The following is a 21785-nucleotide window of genomic DNA, read 5'->3' as shown; positions in this document are numbered from 1 at the left end:
CCTTAGGTTCAGCATGAACAAAAGCCATTTATTTTTCCTCCTATACCTGTCCATTACTTCTCTTCATTACTGACATGAGTATCCATCATAAAGTGATAAAATCTAGGGGTCATTTTAACTCCATCTCTCACCTGCTCCATCTTTCTCATCATAAAAAAGAATCCATTCCTTCCTGTCTTTTGCAACAGTAAAATAACTTGTCTACATCTTAATCATCTCCATCACTTTAAATTCCTTCCAGTCTTTGATACCCACAGCTGCTGCTGAAATTACTGTGCATATCAGCTATTAGACCATATCACCCCTTTTTAAAATCTTCCAATGGCTCCCTCTGGCCCTGTGTATCAAATTTAAAGTTCCTGTCCTTGCAATGAAGACAGTACACAGTTCCACTTCAGCCTTCACGTTTGACCTTTTGTTCCATCAAGCCTCTTCTCCACCTGTGATCCCCTCATTAGTTTCCTTCTCACATTCTTATCTTCTTCCATGTTGCTTCTTATGCAGACTACCTTCCCAGTGTCTATTCACAAATCCTCACCATCCCCTGATCGCTCCTAAAAAACAAACTTCCTCCATGTTACCTACAGGATGGGATTGTGCTCTCTCACCCTCCCCCACCGCCCCCTTACTTACTGGAACTACTAAAATGTGAAGATACTAAAACGGAATACCCATTTGATTAGGTTCCTGTAATCACCATCCTTGATGTTCCCCACATCTAAAATAAGATTGCAAGTTCTAAAATGGGGTAAGGAACATGCCCTTATTTTATAAAGTGCCTAAATTGTTTAGTACAGATTCAGGGAATATGTTAAAAAAACCCAACCATGACAAACAGTTACATCATTCAGAGCAGAGTGGCCAGCAGGAGAAAAGTTAGCATAAAGGTAGTGGCCTGGATTTCAACAGGAGCGGTCACCATCCACAAAAACTTTTTGCAACTGAAGAGCAATTTTCTGTAGAACAAGAAGCAGGTGGGTGGTCTGAAAGGTGCCATGGGTACAAAAATGACTGAGCAGTCACTAGCTGCTACCTGCTTGACAGAGCAGAGGACCAATTTCTAAAGTCTCCCCAAAACAACTGTATTATGGAAAGGAAACATCACAGCTCTTGCAGAGTTACAGCCTTCACAAAAGCAAAATCTATAGTTAAGGTTGTAACTCAACTTTCATTATAAAGCTCACCCCCTTCAACAGTTTTACAAAGTTTTTAAAGAGTTAGGAACACTTTCCTTCTGGGCCAATCCTTCCAATACTTTAGAACAGAAACTTTTTTTTTTTGGGAGGGGGGAAGGGGTTGGCATTTAAAAAACAAAACAAAACAAAAAACCCACCCACCTCCCCCCAGATGCATTCAGCAGTTCTTTAATTAGGAAAGCCACCTCTTCTAACATTTAAACCATTAAAAAAAAAACCAAAAAAAACCAAAACCATTCTGTACACTATTCAAAAGTGGCTGAAATTTAAAACTTCCGCATTTCCATTTCATAATGTTAGCCTTTATTAATAGACAGTCACTCAGTAAACTAGAAAAAAAACGTAACAATGATTAAAAAATCATTTCGGGCATGTGCAGTTCAAAAAGGTTTTCAGTCATTTACTGGTTACTGCACTTGGAAATTTTAGAATTCTACAGCTATATTTTTTTGTATCTATGTAGAAGTGCAATTGAAAACCTAGATAGTTATGAAACTGTTTAGAACACTGTTTTTCTTCTCTTGTCCATATTTTTCCCCATTAAGTTTAAAGGTTGCATGATATTTTAAAAGTTTAAAGTTTAAAAATTAGAACTATTTTGCTACACTGCACATATGTAATATTTTCAATTCTAGGTTACACTGTTAAAAGTATGAACAAAATGGACACCGTATGCAATACAACCACATTAATATTACTATTAGAACCTTAATTTCTGCATTTTCTGATGTTTCAATTTGTAATCTTAATACTACGTTAATATCGGTTTTTGCACGGAATGCTGTTATACATCTTATTTAGTACTTTTAAATTAGCAACTAGAAATTCTGCAAATGTGTTCAGCAGTTAGATAAAAATTAAAAAAGTTGTCTCAATTCTTGATTCAATCCACATAAGTGCAGATATATAGTAACAGCAATATGTTAGGTTTGTTAAACAACTTAAAAGAGGGTTCATCAAGGCTACATCATTTTGTGTTTCATTCACTGAATCCCTGAATGTCAAGTGACTGCCAACTGTCAGAACTGTGTATCATAAGGGAAGAGATATTACAACCTAAATGTTTGAAAATAAAAGAATATGTCTCAGTACTTCCCCTAAATGGAGTTTTTGTTACAACTTCTCATTTTTATAGACAAGTTTTGTTAAGGTAACAACTACAACTCAAGAGACAGTTGGCAACAAGTTGCACATACAACACATGAAAATACAGCAGACATACCATATTTTTCCACAGCTTCAGAAGTTTGTTCTTGCAAGTTATAATATGGATTTCCACTGGTTTTGGACCTATAATACAAAACATCACATTTCAGTTTCTGCACTGCCGAACAAGTTCAATACCAACTTGGAACAAAACAAAGCAGCCTTGAAAAACTAGTGTCATTTACTGGATGAACATCCTCAAACACAAAACATGTTATGTGCACAAAAACAAACACGGTATAATTCACAAATAGATACAATATTTACAAACACATATGCAGTGTTAAGGGAAACCGTGAAAAATCAAAACAAAAAATGCCTTTTTCTACTCTCCTTGAGGATGTAAAAAGACTTTCCCAAGAGACCCACATAATCTAATATAAATATCCATTTCCCTCTCTTTGATGTAGGATCTTGGAAAAGCCTTTGGAGAGACTGAGATGTATAACTGCAAAAAAAGTTTAAGGCTGCCATTACACATCAAAGCAGCAGCAAAGAAGAAAAATCACATTTTTTGTATTTTTGCTGAACATGTAATCTTTCAGGTTTGAAGGCACTGCTACAATGAATCCCTTTTTATGGAGTTGTAACTTAGAATGGAATCAAGCATAAAACTAACAAAATCTGCCTTAGCACACAACCTTATTTTATTCTTTCTATTTTACTTTTCTGGCAATTAAACTACTAATTTTGAAATTTACTTTTGGGGGATTGGTGACAAAAATGTACTCAGAGTTAATGCTGAGTCTTTTAAACCTGTGTTACTGTGGTTCAATAGATAAAAATGGTAAGATCGTTAATTTAGTACAAAATACCATCTTTGGGTACTTTGAAAATGAAATATTTTTTTTTCATAGATTTTAAGGCTAAAAGGAACCATTACGAACGTCTAGTCCAACCTTCAACATAGGGCATAGAATGTCACTATGCAATTCCTGCCTCAAGTCCATAACTTCAGGCTGAGCTAAAGCACATCATTTAGAAGAACATCCAATCTTGATTTAAAGATGTCAAGGAATGGAAAATCCATCACATTTCTAGGTAAATTGTCACTAATTACCCTCACTAAGTAGATTGTGTTTATTTAGGCTATGTCTACACAAGTGAGCTTACAGTGGCACAGCTGCTGTAAGACTGCTCATGTTAAACCACTCTACCCAGACGGGAGACCTCTCCCAGCAACATAATAAAACCACCTTCAAGAAGTGGTGGTAGCTATGCTGGCAGGAGAGCATCTCCTGCTGACATAGCGTTGTCCACATCAGCGCTTCTCTCAGTACAACTTATGCTGCTCAGAGGGGTGTTTTTTCATATCCCTGAGCAACATAAATTATACTGTCAAAAGTACTAGTGTAGACAATATCCTTAGTCTCACACTGCATGGCAAATTTTTCAATACCAGACTTTTTTCCATACAAGCAACAATGAGTATCTGTAATTATTTCATAGTTCTTAATATTGTTAGCACACAGATTCACTTAATAAAGGTGATTTCTCTCTGATAATTATATATACATATATATATACACACACACACACACACACAATTCTTTAGTGCCATCACACCTATTCCAGTAAAAGATTAGGTACTCACAAGTGGAACTGTGACCCCTTTAAGCTATGCAAACTACATGAAAATTTGTCTTAAAACTTTATTCAACCATGCAGCCCAGGGGTCGGCAACCTCTGGCACACGGCTCGCCAGGGTAAGCACCCTGGCAGGCCGGGCCAGTTTGTTTACCTGCCGCGTCCGCAGGTGCTGCCGATCACGGCTCCCACTGGCCACGGTTCGCCCTCCCAGGCCAATGGGGGTGGCGGGAAGCCACGACCAGCACATCCCTCGGCCTGAACTGCTTCCCGCAGCCCCCATTGGCCTGGGACGGTGAACTGTGGTCAGTGGAAGCCGCAGTCGGCCGAACCTGCCGACGCGGCAGGTAAACAAACTGGCCTGGCGTGCCAGAGGTTGCCAACCCCTGATGTAGCCTGTGTGGCACATGAAACAAAGCTACTACTTTACTGAACACTCTTGACGACCACTCTTGACACCCATGACATGTGACTGGGATTAGGAAATTAAGATTAGTCTCTTACAAGCAACAGTGTGCCCACATTATTATTTCATGTCAGAATATAAATTTTAAAAATGGATCATATGAAAGCACATGAATCCCTCAATCTGTAAAGGAATAAATGGAGGTGACTGTAATGTTTACAATTTTCCTGGAAGCAGGGGATAGTGCAGAGAATCTGAAACAAGCAAAAGTTCTCCACACACTAAAACTGGCAGGTCCAGAGACATTGAAGAACTACAGTATATTTCAGCAGTAGCATAAAGAGGATTACAAGCTACTAAGTCAGTCATTAAAGAATTTCAAGAATACTGTGACCAACACAGGAATATCAGGTATCAAACAAAGTGGCTGGCAATCTGAAAAGATAAACAGCAATCTGCAAAGCCATACCATGAATATCAAGTTAATACACATGATGAAACTAAGGAAGACAATATCTTTGTCTGAGGACATCCAGAATGCTGTGAACAATGTAGCATGTGTTAAGAGAAGTACCATAAATTCACTCAGTCACTAACATTTATGATCATAATTGGAAGAGGGCAACTCCTAGAAAGCCCAATTATGACTGAGACCTCACCATGGTAGGCACTGTACAAAACAGACAGCTCCTGCCCCTCAGAATTTACAGTCTAAAAAGAAAAGACAAAGCAGGAGAAGTGGGGACAAAGACAATTTGCCTAAGGTCACACAGACAGACAGTGGCAGAGCCTGGAACAGAACCCAGGTGTCCTGACTGGCAGTATACCTCGCGGTCTTTCAACATCCACCGCCACATCCAAAAGCAGGTGGAATCTGTCTCAGCAGCTGAACTGGCCACTACAGAAGATCTTTGAGAAGCAGCTATATGATCAGGAAACAACTGAGCTTCAGAGTTCATACTTGTTGTTCAATAGGAAGCAGAATAATCCTGTCAAAGTGGTTCATGACGTTCACATGACCGCCATCTTAAGATACTCTATCTGCATTTTATTAACTGGCAACGTTAGGTTTGCTTACATGTTCCATTCTATTTTTAAAAATACCCAAGTAAGAGGGGAGAGGGGGAAGGGTGGTGGTGAGGTAAACTAAGCCCTGGATTCAGTAGACACAGATCCCTTGCAAGTGACAGGGGTCTAAGACTTATGTAACCTTGACCCATGTCACGTGACTGGAATCAAAAACCAAAGATTAGTCTTACCAGCACTCCTGTGGCACACATCTTTACTATAATAAGGAACAAAATGAATTTGTACAGGATATCATAATGGACATTGCAAAAAAACCTGCTGATTGGAACTGGTCCAAATCATTGAGAAGAAAACAGTTGTAGTGCATGAAATACCAATGAAGAATTTTAAAAAATGAAACTGATGCCCAAACATCAAATCACATCACTTCATTCTGACTGGCATATTCCTGCTTGATCAACAGAGGACATTCACTTACCCACCAGTCTATATTCCCTGCCTAATGCATTAGTGTCACCATCAAGTGCAACTGCAACCAGCACCAAGAGGTTAAAGAAAAAACTTCCAATTACTTTAAAGGAAGCTATAGACATATTGCTCAGTATTATGGATGTTCACATAAGAGTTGTGCATAAAAAACACTATGCAGTTTAAAATACAAACATTAAAATAACATCCTTGTGGTCAACTTCCAAAGAGATATCTGGAACAAGCAGCACTGTAGTCCAACAATGGCAAATCATGTAAATCCTTTCTTAACAAAAGGATAAGTGGAATATTTCATGTTTACAATCTTACATTGGGCTCTACTTCCCAACATCACAAACGTAGTAGCTTTTTGGTAAAATGATACCTGATTGCAATAGACTAACAAATGTTCAGTTATAAACTTCAGTTTAAAATAACCTATGGCATTTACAGGCATTCCTAACCCTTTCCTTTAGCACTAAGACTTTGGACACTGGAACTGCTATGAAATAATCATAGAGACAAGGTGGGTGAAGTAATATCTTTTATTGGAGCAACTTTTGTTGGAGAGAGACAAGCCTTTGAGCTTACACAGAGCTCTTCTTCAGGCCTGGGAAGTGTACTCAGGCCTAGTCTACACTACAAAGTTAGGATGATGCAAGGCAGCTTACGTTGACCTAGTTGTGCATGTCTGCACTGATTGCCTGGCTTGGTGAGCACACATAGTAGCTGCACATAGTTCAGTGCAATTGACCAGTTTTGATCATGCTGGCTACATGCTCCACATGCGCTCCTGCCTAGAGTATACAGAAGATATTGGAACTTCTGGGCCTGTGGGGAGAAGAGGCTGTGTGGGCACAGCTCTGGACCAGCCATATAAATGTCAATATCTATGAGCAGATTGCACAGGGGATACAGTAGAAGGGATGCAACAGGTGCCAGCAGCAGTGCTGCAGGAAAGTCAAGGAGCTGTGGCAGACATACCAGAAGGCCGGGGAAGCCAACAATACATCTGGTGTCAAGCCTCAGACATGCCGCTTTTACAAAGAGCTGCACCCCATACTCTGCTCATGCACCCCGTCTCCAGCACTGTGAAAAGTGAGGAGAAAGAGTATGGGGGACAGGCAACTAGGGGATCCAGCTGGGCAGTGAGCCAGGATCTATTTTTGACTGCACTGCAGTCCAGCCAGTTGAGCACAGGCGAGCCCTATGCAGGGGAAGGAATCTTGGGTAAATATGTAGATAAATTTTCTATTACAGGGATGCCTCCCTCCCATCCCCCCAAAGTAGCAAGACACGTCTTTTGACTTTTCATTAATTTACTCACGCTAGAAGAGGTAGTGGCACAACCAAGAGAAGTAGAGTTGTATCTGCTTTTCATTCCCCTCTAGAGTTAGGTAGGGGCACCATGTAGAGCCTTTTATGTACACAAGGATGTCCCTGGAATCCTCCTGAAAGATCTCAATGAAAATTTCCTTGAGATCCTCTGAAATCCTCTGCCGAAGGTTTCTAGGGAAGGCTGCCTTATTTCTTCCTCCATATTAGGACACTCTCTCACACCACTCAGCAATAAGTTCAGCAGGCACAATTTAAGTACCCAGGCTAGCAGCACACAGGCTCAGGTGGCTTCGGGATGCTAGCAGCAGCTGTGTTTTCTCTGTCTTTGCGACACTGAGAAATATCAGCTAAAACAACCACTGCCTACAGAAAACAATACCAGTACTCAATGCCACTGACCTACACTACTAGAATCATGCAACCAAGCAATTCCCTCCTCACTTCCCCAACCCCTGGCAGGCCATACTCACCATGGCTGGTGCTGTGCATAAACATTCCCAAACAGAGGTGAGAATGTAGGGCTTAAAACTTTAGGGAGCAAGAGGAGTGAGTTCAGCATCTTAAGTTTCACTTTCTGTAGTGAATGCGCTGACAACGGTACTTCTGAGTGTTTTATCTTCAGCTGCTACCACTGCACCCTTCAGGATCTCCCCCTCCACACCCGCAGAATGCCTAAGCCAGATAAGGAGGAGAAAAAAGGACTCAAGATGACTTGTTCCATGCAATCCTGCAAGCCAATGCTGCATTGGACCCTGAGCACAAGGCCTAGAGGATAAATACTGTGGACAACTTGGAGAAGGAAACAGTGGAAAGGAGAAAGATCCAGGAGTTCAAGCAGGAGAAGGAAAGGGAGATACGCCAGGACATAATGGACTTCTTAGGCAGCAAACTGAATAGACATAAACTGATTTTTTTAATAGCATGCAGAGATCTGTCTCCTGAGGGATTTGTGGTATCTAAGGTTTTTGTGGGTGGGAGCAGGATAAAAATGCAAGAAACAATGCGAGAGCAGGTGGGAGTGGAAATTGCAGGGGGATAGCTCAGTGGTTTGAGCATTGGCCTGCTAAACCCGAGGTTGTGATTTCAATCCTTGAGGGGGCCACTTAGGGATCTGGGGCAAAAACTGGTCCTGCTAGTGAAGGCAGGGGGCTGGACTCAATGACCTTTCAAGGTCCCTTCCAGTTCTAGGAGATAGGTATATCTCCAATTATTATTATTATTATGCACATAACAATCACAAGGCACATGCATAACTTAGCATATATGTTTAGAGCTTCTCTTTGTGGCATGTGGTGGAGGGGTGATAGACGCTAAACAGAAAGAAAGATTCATCCACCCAAACTGATACTCCTCACTGGACCACTCAGCAACGAGCGAGATTGTTTACTTACTTGCTGTATTATAGCCTAGGATCACATATTTAGATTCTACTGCAGTTGTCAATAAATGGTTAAAATCCACTTGATCTCTCTCAATTACTCTGGGGTCGGGGATGAAAGGAAGGGCAGTTCATAATAACTGATGTCCCATGTAATGACCAGTGGATCTTGTCAGATTTCAAAATTACAGTACTTGGGGTCAGGGACTGCAACCTTGCAATCCAGACGGGGGAAGACATAGTAGTCTCTCGAAGACAGATTGTAGTGGTCTAAAAAGTCTCTACAGAAGAGAGGATGGGAGAGGAAGAGGTATTCAGTTATATCTCCTCCAACAGGAGGCCTTACTGGTCCCAGGATGCCTTCATGGCAGACTCTCAATGATCCTCTTTGGGATTTGCTCCAAGAGCAAGGAGAAAGTTGATGGCAACTAAGCCTAAAAGAGTCATTAGGAAAAACACCTTCATTCAAGGATGCTGGAAGGCGAGCAGCAAATCCCATGAAAGACTGAGTCAGATCCAGAAACCCTGAAGGATTTAAAAGTCCAATTGGTGGGACACTAACATGCCCATCAGCATTAGAGCAATCTGCAGGCTGCTCAAGCCTCCATTTTGAGCTCCTCAGTGACAATGGGAACAGTCACTAATGAAAATGTGACACTGTCCAAGAAATGCCAACAACTTGGGAAAAAAGTAGGGGAATTAGAGAAAGAATTGAAGACATGTGATCTGTCCTTTGAGCTTTAATGCAGGAGAACTAGGGATGGAAATGGGCAGCCTGCCATGGTCACTGCAATCAAACCATTGCTAAATTACAAATCCAGTTGCAAGTGAGTCGTGTAGGAGTTCACAGAGTTCACACCCTCCTCCTCAGAGGAATGACAATGAGGAAGATTAATATCCCTCATATTATGCGTGTGATTTATGGCTTGATGATCCAGATCAGAGAGATTGTCAGCCTAATCCAGTGGTTCTCAACCTAGTCAATCAGCACACAGCTGTGGGCCATGTAACATCCTTGGGGCCATACAGGTAGCATTGGATGTGGCCCACAATGGTAAATAGTTTCAGAACCACTGCCCTAATCCAATTGTCCCTGTCACTAGATGTCATCATGTCAGGTGGAGACCCACCAAGGGGCGATCAAAATGGTGACCGCAAAGAAGTGGTAAATGAGACTACTTCACTTTTTCCTGAACAACTCGAGCCATTGTTCAGTCCATGGGACCTTTAACAAGAGCTGGCTTCTAAACTGGAAAAGAGAAACTAAAGTAAATGAATGGACAAATCAAGGTTTTTGTTTAGTGGTTGCGGTTTCACTTATACCCAACCTCAAATTAGCCATTTCCACTGAGATTATAGGGAAGTGTCTAGATCAGAAACCACAATTAAGAGAACCTAAAAATAATCTAGTGCCACATTCTTAGGGGAAAATAATTTGTAGACTAGAAAACAAAGGGAGTATGAGACCACTCAGCCTTTTGAAGCTCACTTTTGGAGAGGCTATGATTTAATCTTCCCAGATGCCAACTGTGATAATCTGGTCTACAAACATTAATAATAGGATTCCATCCTGGTTTTAGGAATAGGATTGTCTTGCTGGTCAATGCAAACAATACCGACGGCAAAATCTTCATTGCATATGGAGCATGGCAGGATAGCTCCGCTAGGCAGGATTTAAAGATAAAAGAAAAAATAAGATCTGTTGTGACCATTCAAGGGAGAAAGGAAGGAGAGGAGAAGGGCTTCAGAGATAAAAGGGGATAAAGGAAAAGATCAAAAGAGGCCTTCTTATTCTGAATGAAGGGACCATTTAAAAAACAAAATGAAGATGTCAAGTAAAGAACTCCATGCTGGAAGTTAATAATGACACTTTCTAAACATGAGTACATAGCACCTGGAAAGACTTTTTCTAAATCTGTACCTGCAAACACAGTTAGAACCTTGGGTGGTGACCCAGGATTGGAGCCTAATGCTCCCTGTCCACAATAGGACAGCATTCCCCACCAACCCATGGAGGTTCCCTTATCCTGGGATTCCTGTGGGTGCCCCGATGTTAAAATCATGATAGGCAATACAAAATGTTAGTGGATACCAAGGCGACAAACAGTATCTTACCTGTAGAACCAAGTGCACGTGGGTCCTTAAAATCCAGGAAACATGAACTGGATAGATACACTGGTCAACCCCCTTTATACCTTTTAAAAGGTAAAATTCCAATAATAATATCTCAGGAGCAGACCAACACAAAATTTGACAAACAAAATTTGGAAGATGATATAGGGATTCTTAGGAGTGACATTCTCCAGACATCCATGGTATCACTGATTATAAAAAACAAATTTTGTGTATTAGAAAAGGGAACAGAAACTAATCCTGATTCAAGGGAAGGAATGGAAGGCACTTACTACATGAGAGCCATCAATGAATCTATCCCAGTGCCTCAAGCAGAACCCTCCATGGGACCAATTAACAAGCCAATTCCCTAAATTGTGGGCTACCCATAAACAAGACTGTGGAAAGCTCAGTGGAGAAGTGCTAATTGTGGGAAGTGATCCTCCACTGAAAAAGCAGTATGAATACCCTCAGGAGGCAGAAGAGGCAGATACTCAAATTATTAAGTCCTTAGTGGACCAAAGGATACTAGTTCTCACAACAAGAACAAACAATTCTCCTCTTTGGCCAGTCCATAAACAGGATGGCTCCTGGAGACTAACCACTGATTACTGAGCATTGAATTAGCATACTCCTGCAGTTGCCTCAGTGGTGGCATCCTAACAGAACGAGTAACTGATGGAAGGCAGCAGTTTTCTGTTTTTGATTTAACTAATAGCTTTTGGTCTGTCCTTGCGGCCCCAGAAAGCCCAGAAATAGACGTTTGCTTTCATGCACAAAGGTCAACAATTTACACCAGGGGTTGGAAACCTTTCAAAAGTGGTGTGCCGAGTCTTCATTTATTCACTTCAATTTAAGGTTTCGCGTGCCTGTAACACATTTTAACATTTTTAGAAGGTCTCTTTCTATAAGTCTATAATATATAACTAAACTATTGTTATATGTAAAGTAAATAAGATTTTTTAAATGTTTAAGAAGCTTCATTTAAAATTAAATTAAAATGCAGAGCCCCCCAGACCGGTGGCCAGGACCCAAGCAGTGTGAGTGCCACTGAAATTCAGCTTGCGTGCCACCTTTGGCACACGTGCCATAGATTGTCTACCCCTGGTTTATAGGGACCCTACTTCCTCAGGGATTTATTAACTCTCTCACATTATTTCATGCAGACATAACCAAGTTTCTGGCTCCTCTTTTAGAAACTGATAGGGTATTGGTACATGACGACGATATATCAGCTGCCTCAGAAACTGAGGCAGCACACAAAGAAGTCCTAACTTGGTTGTTTAAACTGCTGAGTAAGATAGGGTTAAAACTGAATGGGAAGAAGGTTCAGATAGCCAGGAATAACGTATGCTTCCTGGGAAGTGAAATTGGCCCTGATAGCAGATAGCCCCTTCAGGAGTAAGTCCAAATACTCAGAACATGAGTTGAGATCCTTTCTGAGATTAGCAGGATTCAATAGGGAATTTATTCCAGCATTTGCTGAAATTGCTAAACTGCTGTATAGACTTCTCAAGAAGGGAGATATTTGGGAATGGAAGTCTGAACACAATCAAGAGTCTAGGGCTTAAAATCAAAAATTGCCCAGATAGCTGCATGAGCACATCCTAACTTACAAAAAGTGACAAAGAGTCCTGTGGCACCTTATAGAATAACAGACGTATTGGAGCATAAGCTTTCATGAGTGAATACCCACTTCATCAGATGACATGACAAGCTTATGCTCCAATACGTCTGTTGGTCTATAAGGAATCACAGGACTCTGCCGCTTTTTACAGATCCAAACTAACACGGCTACCCCTCAGATACTAACCTACAAAAACCTTTTATTTTAGAAGTAGGAGCTTCAGCTACAGTTCTTTCTGCTGTGTTAATGCAGCTTCAGTTAGGCAAGGATAAACCTACTACCTATGCTTCCCTGCTTCCTAGTTGAGTGGAGGAAAAATTTTCTGCAAGACAAAACCAAACCAAACAAGTTCTAGCAGCGTATTGGGCCATTCACAATCTATTACAGGGTTAAACACATAGTCCTTAGTACTCTTCACACCCTTCTAAATATCTTCTCTGGACAAATTAAAGATGGGCAGGTATCAAATTCTCAGCTGGCTTGCTGGACTTCAGCTTTAATGGATTGAGATTTGCAGGTAAAGTCCTGGTTTGGACCATCTAAAACTGCTTTAGGATTATTGGTAGGTGGGAAGCCCCAGGAGTGCCTATTTCTTCAACTAAGCACTTGAAAGCAATCTCTTTCTGGGGCTCCAAATGGGATGTGAAACCTTTTCCTGAACAAAAATCTATTCAGGTGTGGTTTATAGATGGTTCATTATACCACACTGATGGAAAAGCCTATACTGGCTTTGCACTTTACAGATCCTGGCAATTAGACAGAGATTGCAAGCAAATGTAATATACATTTGGCTCAGTAAGTTGAATTGGCTGCAGTGAACTTTGGAAAATGTTTCCTAATAAAAAAAAAGATCTGTACTTGTCTTCTGATTCTCAATGGGTTGACTGGATTTCAGAATGGGAGAAAAATGCTATATATAGTTCAGATGGTTTATAGCTATATATAGTTACCCTTTTAAAAACGAGAAGAAATGAAACTTTAATTGGCAACGTTAAAGCACATCAAAAGAAAGGACCCAAAGCAGAATGAAACGATCAGGCTGATTTTGAAGCTAAACAGGCAGCATTAAATATAACCTGCTGGCAATCTCCACAACAAAATGTTGTAGCAAGAACTCAAACATCAGAGTCAAAAAAAAACAGTCTTGCTGAAATGCAGAACAAACAATCTCTCTATGAAATCTCTTTAAAAAAGATAACGAGGCAGGAGTCCCTCTTCAAATACTGCCTGAAGGGGGTGGTCTACTCATAGCAAAGCCACAAAGCCAGCAGATGTGAGTAGTGCCTTAACACTTACAAAATGACATCATGTATCTTGCATATGATCAAGGGGGGCATCAGGGCATTGCTCATTCAACTGAATGTCTATTGCAAACAGCTTGGTGGCCCTTGGTACAATCTCATATTGACCAATATGTCAGAAATTGCCATGTGCTGCTGTCAACGCAGATCAGGGAAGAAGCAAGATCCCCTTAACAAACCCAGAGGATATATGGTTCATGGATTAAGGTGCAAGTCGATTATACCTACCACATGTAGAGGAAATAAATACCTCGGTAAGTGGATACTTTTACAAAATGGATTGACGCTTTCCCTGTAAAAACTAACACCTCTTTAAATGCGGCTAGGTGTCTCACTGAACATGTAATGCCTAGGTGGGGAATTTCTATCATTCTTTGGATTTGTCCAGGGATCCCATTTCAAGGGAGATCTAACCCAATTAGTATACAAGCTATATGGAGTTGAGCAGAGAGTCCACATCCCCTCCCATACTCAGGCTAGTGGAAACATGGAGCAGTCAAACTGCACAACTAAATAGACACTTGGCAAAGTTGTCACTGAAAGTGGAAAGGACTGAGATATTACACAAATTCTGATGGCTCCCTGAGCAGCTACTAATTAATGTCTCTACTGGATATAGCCCATTTGAATTAGTAACAGGTAGACAAAAGCAGTTGCCAGAGCTCTGGTATGCTCCTGTTCTAGAAGAATGTCAAGCATTAGTATCTGCTGATAGATTTCTGGACCAACTGAAAACTAGACTTGCTAAAGCGAGCAATGGAGCAGCTCAGCAGTTAGGAGAAAGAAGATGGAAACTACAGAGGATTTCTCTTTAAGAAAAGGACTAGAACTTGAAGTAGTGAGTCAAATGAAGGTAAAACATCTAAGGAAAGGGAACTTGCCTTCTCTCCTGCTGGGTGAGACCCTATGTCAGTATTGATATGCTAATTTCCTCTATCAAGTATATTTACCTCAAAAAGGAAGACGGTTAAAGTGTTACCACGGGATAAAATGATTTGAGGAAAAAAATCTAAAGATATCTTTGAGCCACAATGTATCTTAATTAAAACTATCTCATCATGGAATAGGAATTATAAAGTCTAATTCTATAATATGAGACAATATATTTATGTAATGTTTAAGAAAAGTTTTGTAAACCAGTTCCAACAGTTCATGGATTAGGGACCCAATCTTATGGAGTTTCAGGGGCTTCTGTATGAATTTTGGTTAATCTTTCTATCTACCCAATGGGACTCAGTGCTCAGTCTAGAAGATACCATCAGAGATGCTTAGTTTTGCAGTTCTCAAACTGTGGATTTGTTGTCTACAGAGATAACATGCTTGTTAACAGCAAAAATGTTTATTTATTAATAGACAGGGGTGAGAAATAACAGACCTCAACCCTATTGTCCCTCTGCAAATTTGTGTACGCAGAGTCAATCCCTTACCTCTCTCTAAAAGTGCAAAGTTTCAAAAAGTTCAATGAAAAGAAGATTGTTGAGGGCAGAACAGATCTGCACAGGTAGAAGTCTGGAGATAAATGTGAGAAGGGAGGGACAGGTAGAAGAAACAAAAGTTAAACTGTTTAAGAGCATATTCTGGAAGTCTTGAGGCCTTTCTGAGACTAGCCTCCACTCATTTGAGATCAACCAGACCATTCTCTCATGAGAAGGGAAAACCTATAATGGCAGCAGGCCATAAAAGAAACCTAGTTTGGGAATATTTTCATTTAGTTCCTCTACCTGTGGGTAAGACAGGCATGTGTGCAAAATACAAATAGTGCAACAAAAAAATGCAAGGCCTGGTTCCCCAAATGACACAACGTCATGAGATGTGTTCCTTCTCAGGAGGAAGCTGCACTGAAGAAGATGAAAGGAATAAGTAGGAACATGCAGGATCTTCAGGTGGCTAAACTTTTTTATTTCATACTTCTTTCTTAAGGACTACTTGTCTTCCTTCTGGACTATTCTTGAATTCTCATGTGTGAGCAAAAAATATAGTTGTTACTCTATGGTACTATCATTTTAGATGCAGTTGTGATAAAAAAATAGTCGAAACAGGCAAATCTTTTCTACAATTTCACCTTTAAAGTAGTACTGAGTGCCAGTGAATGCAATGAGTGATACTAAATAAGCAGTATGGAAATAATTAAATAACCGCATTGATTTATTTTATTTAGGAGAAACCATCCTCAACATACAAGATTCTGAAGACTGTCCACCTTCAAGATCACCATCATTTTCTATTGTTTCAGAGTTATCTACCAATGACAGTATTTCAGTCACTTCATGTATGTCACATAGCCACAGTATATCACCTGTAGCAAAAAGTCTCCATCATCCAGAAACAAACCTAGATAATTTTGTGATAAGAACCAGCAGATTACAAAAAGAGATAATTGATGAAAAAATTGCCTGGTTTGTTTATGCAACAAACTCTCCATTCCGTGTGATTGAGAATCCACACTTCATTAACACGGTTCAGTCATTAAGACCAGGATACAGTCTACCAAACAGAGCAGATGTTGCAGGCAAATTGCTGGATAAAGTATCTGAAAGAGAAATTGAGCAGTGTGCAGAAGGTCTAGAGCAGCGATTCTCAAAGCCGGTCCATTGCTTGTTCCAGGAAAGCGCCTGGCGGGCCAGGCCAGTTTGTTTACCTGCCATGTCTGCAGGTTCATCCAATCGCGGCTCCCACTGGCCACGCTTCGATGCTCCAGGCCAACGGGGGCTCCGGGAAACGGCAGCCAGCATATCCCTTGGCCCACACTGCTTCCTGCAGCCCCCATTGGCCTGGAGCAGTGAACTGCAGCCAGTGGGAGCCGCGATCGGCCGAACCTGCGGACACGGCAGGTAAACAAACCGGTCCAGGCTGCCAGGGACTTTCCCTGAACAAGTGGCAGACCGGCTTTGAGAACTACTGGTCATGAGGGTAAAATTGCTCTACCTATCAAGACTCAGGTTAACGATGTCCACAATGATCCTGTTGTATATGCTGGTGTGACAACAGAAGAAGGGAATGTCTTCCGTACAGAAACAACTGATACATCCGGAAATACACACACAGCAGAATACTTACAAGAAGTAGCAGTAAAAGCTATAACAAACTGAAAAAAAAAAATCAAATGTCTAGTATGCAGCTTGGTCATAGACAATGCTGCAAATATAGCCAAGATGAGAAGAAATTATTTAGAAGAGTCCCAAGCTAATAACGGTTGCAGTGCTCATTTGATACACCTCCTAGCCAAAGCCCTCAGTGTTCCAGAAATAAAGGCTATTGTTGAAATTGCAAAATACTTTCATAACCACTTTGCAGCAGCTGCTCTGAAAAAAGTTGGAGGAACCAAGCTAACCTCCCACAAAACATGAGATGGAACTCAGTAGTGGACTGTTTTGAGCACTATATCAAGAATTGGCTTAATCTGATGACAGTTGTGAACAAAACTGTGAAAAAAAGAGATGGCACTGTCACAGCCAAAGTTCTCAACATTGAACTCACGAGAAATACTGAACATACATTGAGTGCCCTGAAGCCTATTTCTGTAGCCTTGAACAAAATGCAGGGAAAAAGCTGTTTTATTGCTGATATTGTTGAAATTTGGAAGGAATGAAGTGAGATCTTAAAAAGAGAAATATTCAATGATAGAGTTAAATTAAATTTTAATTAAAGCATTGAAAAAATGAATGGGACAAGCACTATCTCCATCTCATTTTCTTGCAAATATTCTCAATACTCAGTACTAGGGTCAAACTGCTGAAAAAGAGGAGATGGCTATGACATGGACATGGACATCCAGCAATCATCCTTCCATAATGCCAACCATAATAAACTTCAGAGCTAAGGGTGAACCATTCAATAAATCTACGTTTGCCGATGACGTTTTAAAGAAAGTCACACCAGTGAACTGGAGGAAGTCACTTAAGCACTTGGATTCAGCGACTGTTGAAGTGATAATCTCACTTAAGAGCAGCAGCTTCTTCTGCCAGTGTAGAAAGAATATATTCTTCCTGGGACCTGAAAAAAACAGGAAAGCTTGTTTTTCTTTTCCAGATTATGAAAAAACAGGAAAATTAAGGTGAAGACGACTGAGTTAGCTGCAGAAGCCAATATTTTAAGTTTCTCATGTTGACCTGGCTGACAGTCGATTTAATTTTTGTTTGTTTTTTTTAAATTCATTTAACTATTTTCGTTAAACAATTTTAACAAAAACAAATCTGAATTAAAAAACTTGAATGTTTAACTAAATTTAAAAATTCATATGTTTGTTTTGTTAAAACATTATTAGTTTGCTGTTGAAGAAAAAAAAAATATCCAGAATATGTAATGTTGTTGTTTTAGTTAAATAAAACAATTTAAATGTCTGTCTGGTGATGTTCTCCTAATACAGCATGGCAAGAAAATCCTCCAAATATTAACGATTAACCTGTTGAACTGGAGATAGTTCACCTCCAAATGACTTCATAAATATCGGCTTCAATTACCTTTGGTAAATGAAATAACCAATCATTCATTTTCTGATATAGTTGTAAAACTAATCTGAAAAGTTTTCAAAATAAATCACTTTACAAATGTATAGTGTGTACCTTCTAAAAATGAAACCTACATCTATCTCTGAGTGGTGAAGAACATGTATTAAGGTTATAACAACCAACAAGAATGCACTTTTATGTAGAAATCCATGATTAAATCGAGTCTCCCTGACCAGTGGTTTAAATCCTGATTTAAATCAAATTGATTTAAATCAAATCCACCCTGCATGTAACCATTACAAGGCACCTGCGTAACTTAGGATATATAGGAGGGTGTTAAGAGCTTCTCTGTGTAGTGGAGTAGTGACAGACTCTAAGCAAGAAAAAAAAAAAAGGTTAATTTGCCTGCAGTCGGTATGCCTTGCTGAACCACCCAGCAGGGAGTGAGATTGTTTACTTACTTCTATTGTAGTTTTCAAGAAATGGTTAAAATCCACCTGCTCTCTCTTGAATTGACTGAACTGCTCTGACGGAAAGGCAGTTCGTAATAACGGTGACACACAACTCATAGGATCACGCAAAGCAAAATAGGTGCACTGAATATTATATTTCTACATGTACAGTAACCACACGATCCTTACCAGGCCACAAAAAGAGCAGGGCCAGGTCGAGCACACCACACACTACTCTTGCTCACTAAATTTCAAAACCTCCCTGAGCTACATAGCAGCATGTTGAGCTCTTCTAGTAGCCCTTATATTTCAGTGTTAAAATTCAGCAGACAGCCACTCCACCTCCACATATATTGTGCAGGACACAGAAGGCAGCTCTAATCATTGGGATATTTTTTTCACTGGAGGTCCAATCTTGTGAGTAAACAATGTCAATGACCCTTCAGACGACCAAATCCACATTCAAATCTGCTGAGATAGTAGCTGAATGGTTCCTTGGTGCTGTCGAGGTGGCAGGTGTTTGACTTCATGATGGAGGGGAAGGCTGGGTCTCCCAGGATCCAGCAGCTCCCACTGGCCTGGAGCAGTGATCCACAGCCAGTGGGATCCCCGACTGGCAGGACCTGCGGATGGGGTAGGTAAACACACTGGACCGGCCCGCCAGGGGCTTTCCCCACACAAGCGGCAACCCCTGTTTGAGAAACTCTGGCGTAGATGCAGCCTTTCACAATGGTTGTATTATGATACGATCCCCATCTCCTTGAGTGACAGTAGCTAAGCTTTCAGAGTAGCAGCCGTGTTAGTCTGCATCCACAAAAAGAACAGGAGTACTTGTGGCACCTTAGAGACTAACAAATTTATTTCGGCATGAGTTTTCGTGAGCTCCAGCTCACTTCTTTGGATGCAACCTTCGGATGCAATTCTTCGGAAGAAGCTGACAGAAGCTATCAACCTAGCTGCATCTATACTGGGGGTCAGGTTGGCACACATCAAGACGATAAAGCCTCCTTCAACCACCAAGGAAAATCCAAGTTTTCTGTCCAGATGAGTATCAGAAGTCTCTCTTAAAATACATTCCCTGCCCCTCTCCCCTCAAGTAAAAAAAGAGCAGGATGCTTCAAAGAAGTGGTTGGCTCACTCCTCTTGCCTCAGCCACTGAAGTGAGAATTCAAAGACCTCACCAATTAGTTCCACATAGCTGAGCATTTGCAGCTCTTCCTCTGAATTCTCCACTATTCTGCAAAAAGGGTGGGAAAGGTGGAAGAAGGTAGTAGAAAAAACTGAAGCAGGCGACACCATCCCTACTTCCTTCCAACCAGGGGATTTGCAAAACTGATACGGGAAAGAAGGCTCAACTTATTAAAAAAAGTTGATGGTTAAAAAGAAGATATTTATATTGAATCAACTGGCCCTTTCCTCCAGTTGATATGAAATGCTTTTTATAGATAGTTTGGGAAAAAGTCTTAGGGGAGATTCAAAGAGAAGCAGATTGCTACTTCCTTTAAGTCTATCCCTGGAAATTTTTTTCTTCATTCTAATGAATCTATTGTCTTACTCTACTATTTCATTTATATTATAGTTTAATCAATAAGCCTTTTTATCCTTTATTCCCTGCTTCACAATGCATCTGCCACATAGTTCTTCCTCCTCTTCACGTGGAAGTCTCCCTGTCCCCACCCATCAATATGAGTTAACACACTCGCATGTACAGATTAAGTCACATGAGCGGGGCCCTACCAAATTCACGACCATGAAAAACATGTCACGGACCGTGAAATCAGGTTTTGTGTGTGCTTTTACCCTATATTATACCGATTTCACGGAGGAGGCCAGCGTTTCTCAAACTGGGGGTCCTGACCTGAAAGGGTATTGCATGGGGGTCTCAAGGTTATTTTAAGGGAGTCACAGTATTGCCACCCTGCTGTTCAATGGATGCCCGCTCAGAAGACAGTGCCTGACCAGCAGCATCACAGAAGTAAGGGTGGCAATATCACATAACCACCCTTACTTCTGTGCTGCTACCTTCAGAGCTAAGTGACTGGAGAGTGGCGGCTGCTGGCCAATGGCCCAGCTCTGCAGGCAGCAGGGCAGAAGTCAGGGTGGCGTTGTACAGTATTGACATCCTTACTTCTGTGCTGCAGCTGCCTTCAGAACTGGGCTCTCAGACAGCAGCCACCACTCTCCAGCTGTCCTGCTCTGAAAGCAGCACCACTACCAGCAGCACCACAGAAGTAAGGGTAGCAGTGCCACAACCCCACCTACAATAACCTTGTGCGTACTCTTCTCTCCCAACTCCTCCTTCTGTCAGGACTCTACAATTACAACACTTTGAAATTTCAGATTGAAAAATAGATGAAATCATGAAATTTACAATTTTTAAAATCCTGTGACCATGAAATTGACCAAAAAGGATCGTAAATTTCATAGGGCCCTACACATGAGGATGTCTAAGTACTGCTCTCTCCCTGACCTCTCAATGACCAAGTTCTTTCTATCTTGATCACTGTTTAAAGATAGGAAACAAAGGGTAGGAACCAGTGGTCAGTTTTCAGAATGGAGAGAGGTAAATAGTGGTGTCCTCCAGAAGTCTGTACTAGTTCTATTCAACATATTCATAAATGATCTGGAAAAAGGAGTAAACAGTGAGGTGGCAAAATCTGAAGATGATCCAAAACTACTCAAGACAGTTAAGTCCCAGGAAGACTGAGAAGAGCTACAAAAGGCTCTCAAAACTGGGTGACTGGGCAACAAAATGGCAGAAGAAATTCAGTATTGATAAATGCAAAATAATGCATATGGAAAACAAAATCCCAACTATACATATAAAAGAATGGGCTCTAAATTAGCTGTTACCACTCAAGAAAGATTTTGCAGTCAGTGTAGATAGTTCTCTGAAAACATCCACTCCATGTGCAGAGGCAGTCAAAAAAGCGAATAGAATATTGGGAATCATTAAGAAAGGGCTAGATAAGAAGACAGAAAATATATTGCCTCTATATAAATCCATGGTACGCCCACAATTTGAATACTGCGTGCATATGTGGCTACCCCATCTCAAAAAAGATATATTGGAATTGGAAAAAGTACAGAAAAGGGCAATCAAAATGATTGGGGTATGGAACGACTGCCATATGATGAGAGACTAATAAGACTGGGACTTTTCAGCTTGGAAAAGAGACAAAGGGGGGATATGATAGAGGTCTATAAAATCATGACTGGTGTAGAGAAAGTAAATAA

At 40.7% G+C, this 21785-nt stretch overlaps 1 protein-coding gene across 6 annotated transcripts in view; it reads right to left on the bottom strand.

Annotated features, from left to right (window-relative positions):
• UBE3A (ubiquitin protein ligase E3A) overlaps positions 1-21785 on the bottom strand; it is a 95859-nt gene that overhangs the window by 66805 nt on the left and 7269 nt on the right. For all 6 annotated transcript variants that reach the window (XM_032805581.2, XM_032805590.2, XM_032805584.2 and 3 more), the window contains exon 2: positions 2419-2486. The gene's annotated coding sequence lies outside the window, so the exon portion shown is untranslated. The remainder of the gene's footprint in view (positions 1-2418; positions 2487-21785) is intronic.

The sequence above is a fragment of the Chelonoidis abingdonii genome, chromosome 1 (genome assembly GCF_003597395.2).
Source record: "Chelonoidis abingdonii isolate Lonesome George chromosome 1, CheloAbing_2.0, whole genome shotgun sequence".
Classification (NCBI taxonomy): Eukaryota; Metazoa; Chordata; order Testudines; family Testudinidae; genus Chelonoidis; species Chelonoidis abingdonii.
The sequence above is the reverse complement of the archived record's forward strand: the minus strand, read 5'-3'. Positions and strand labels throughout refer to the sequence as shown.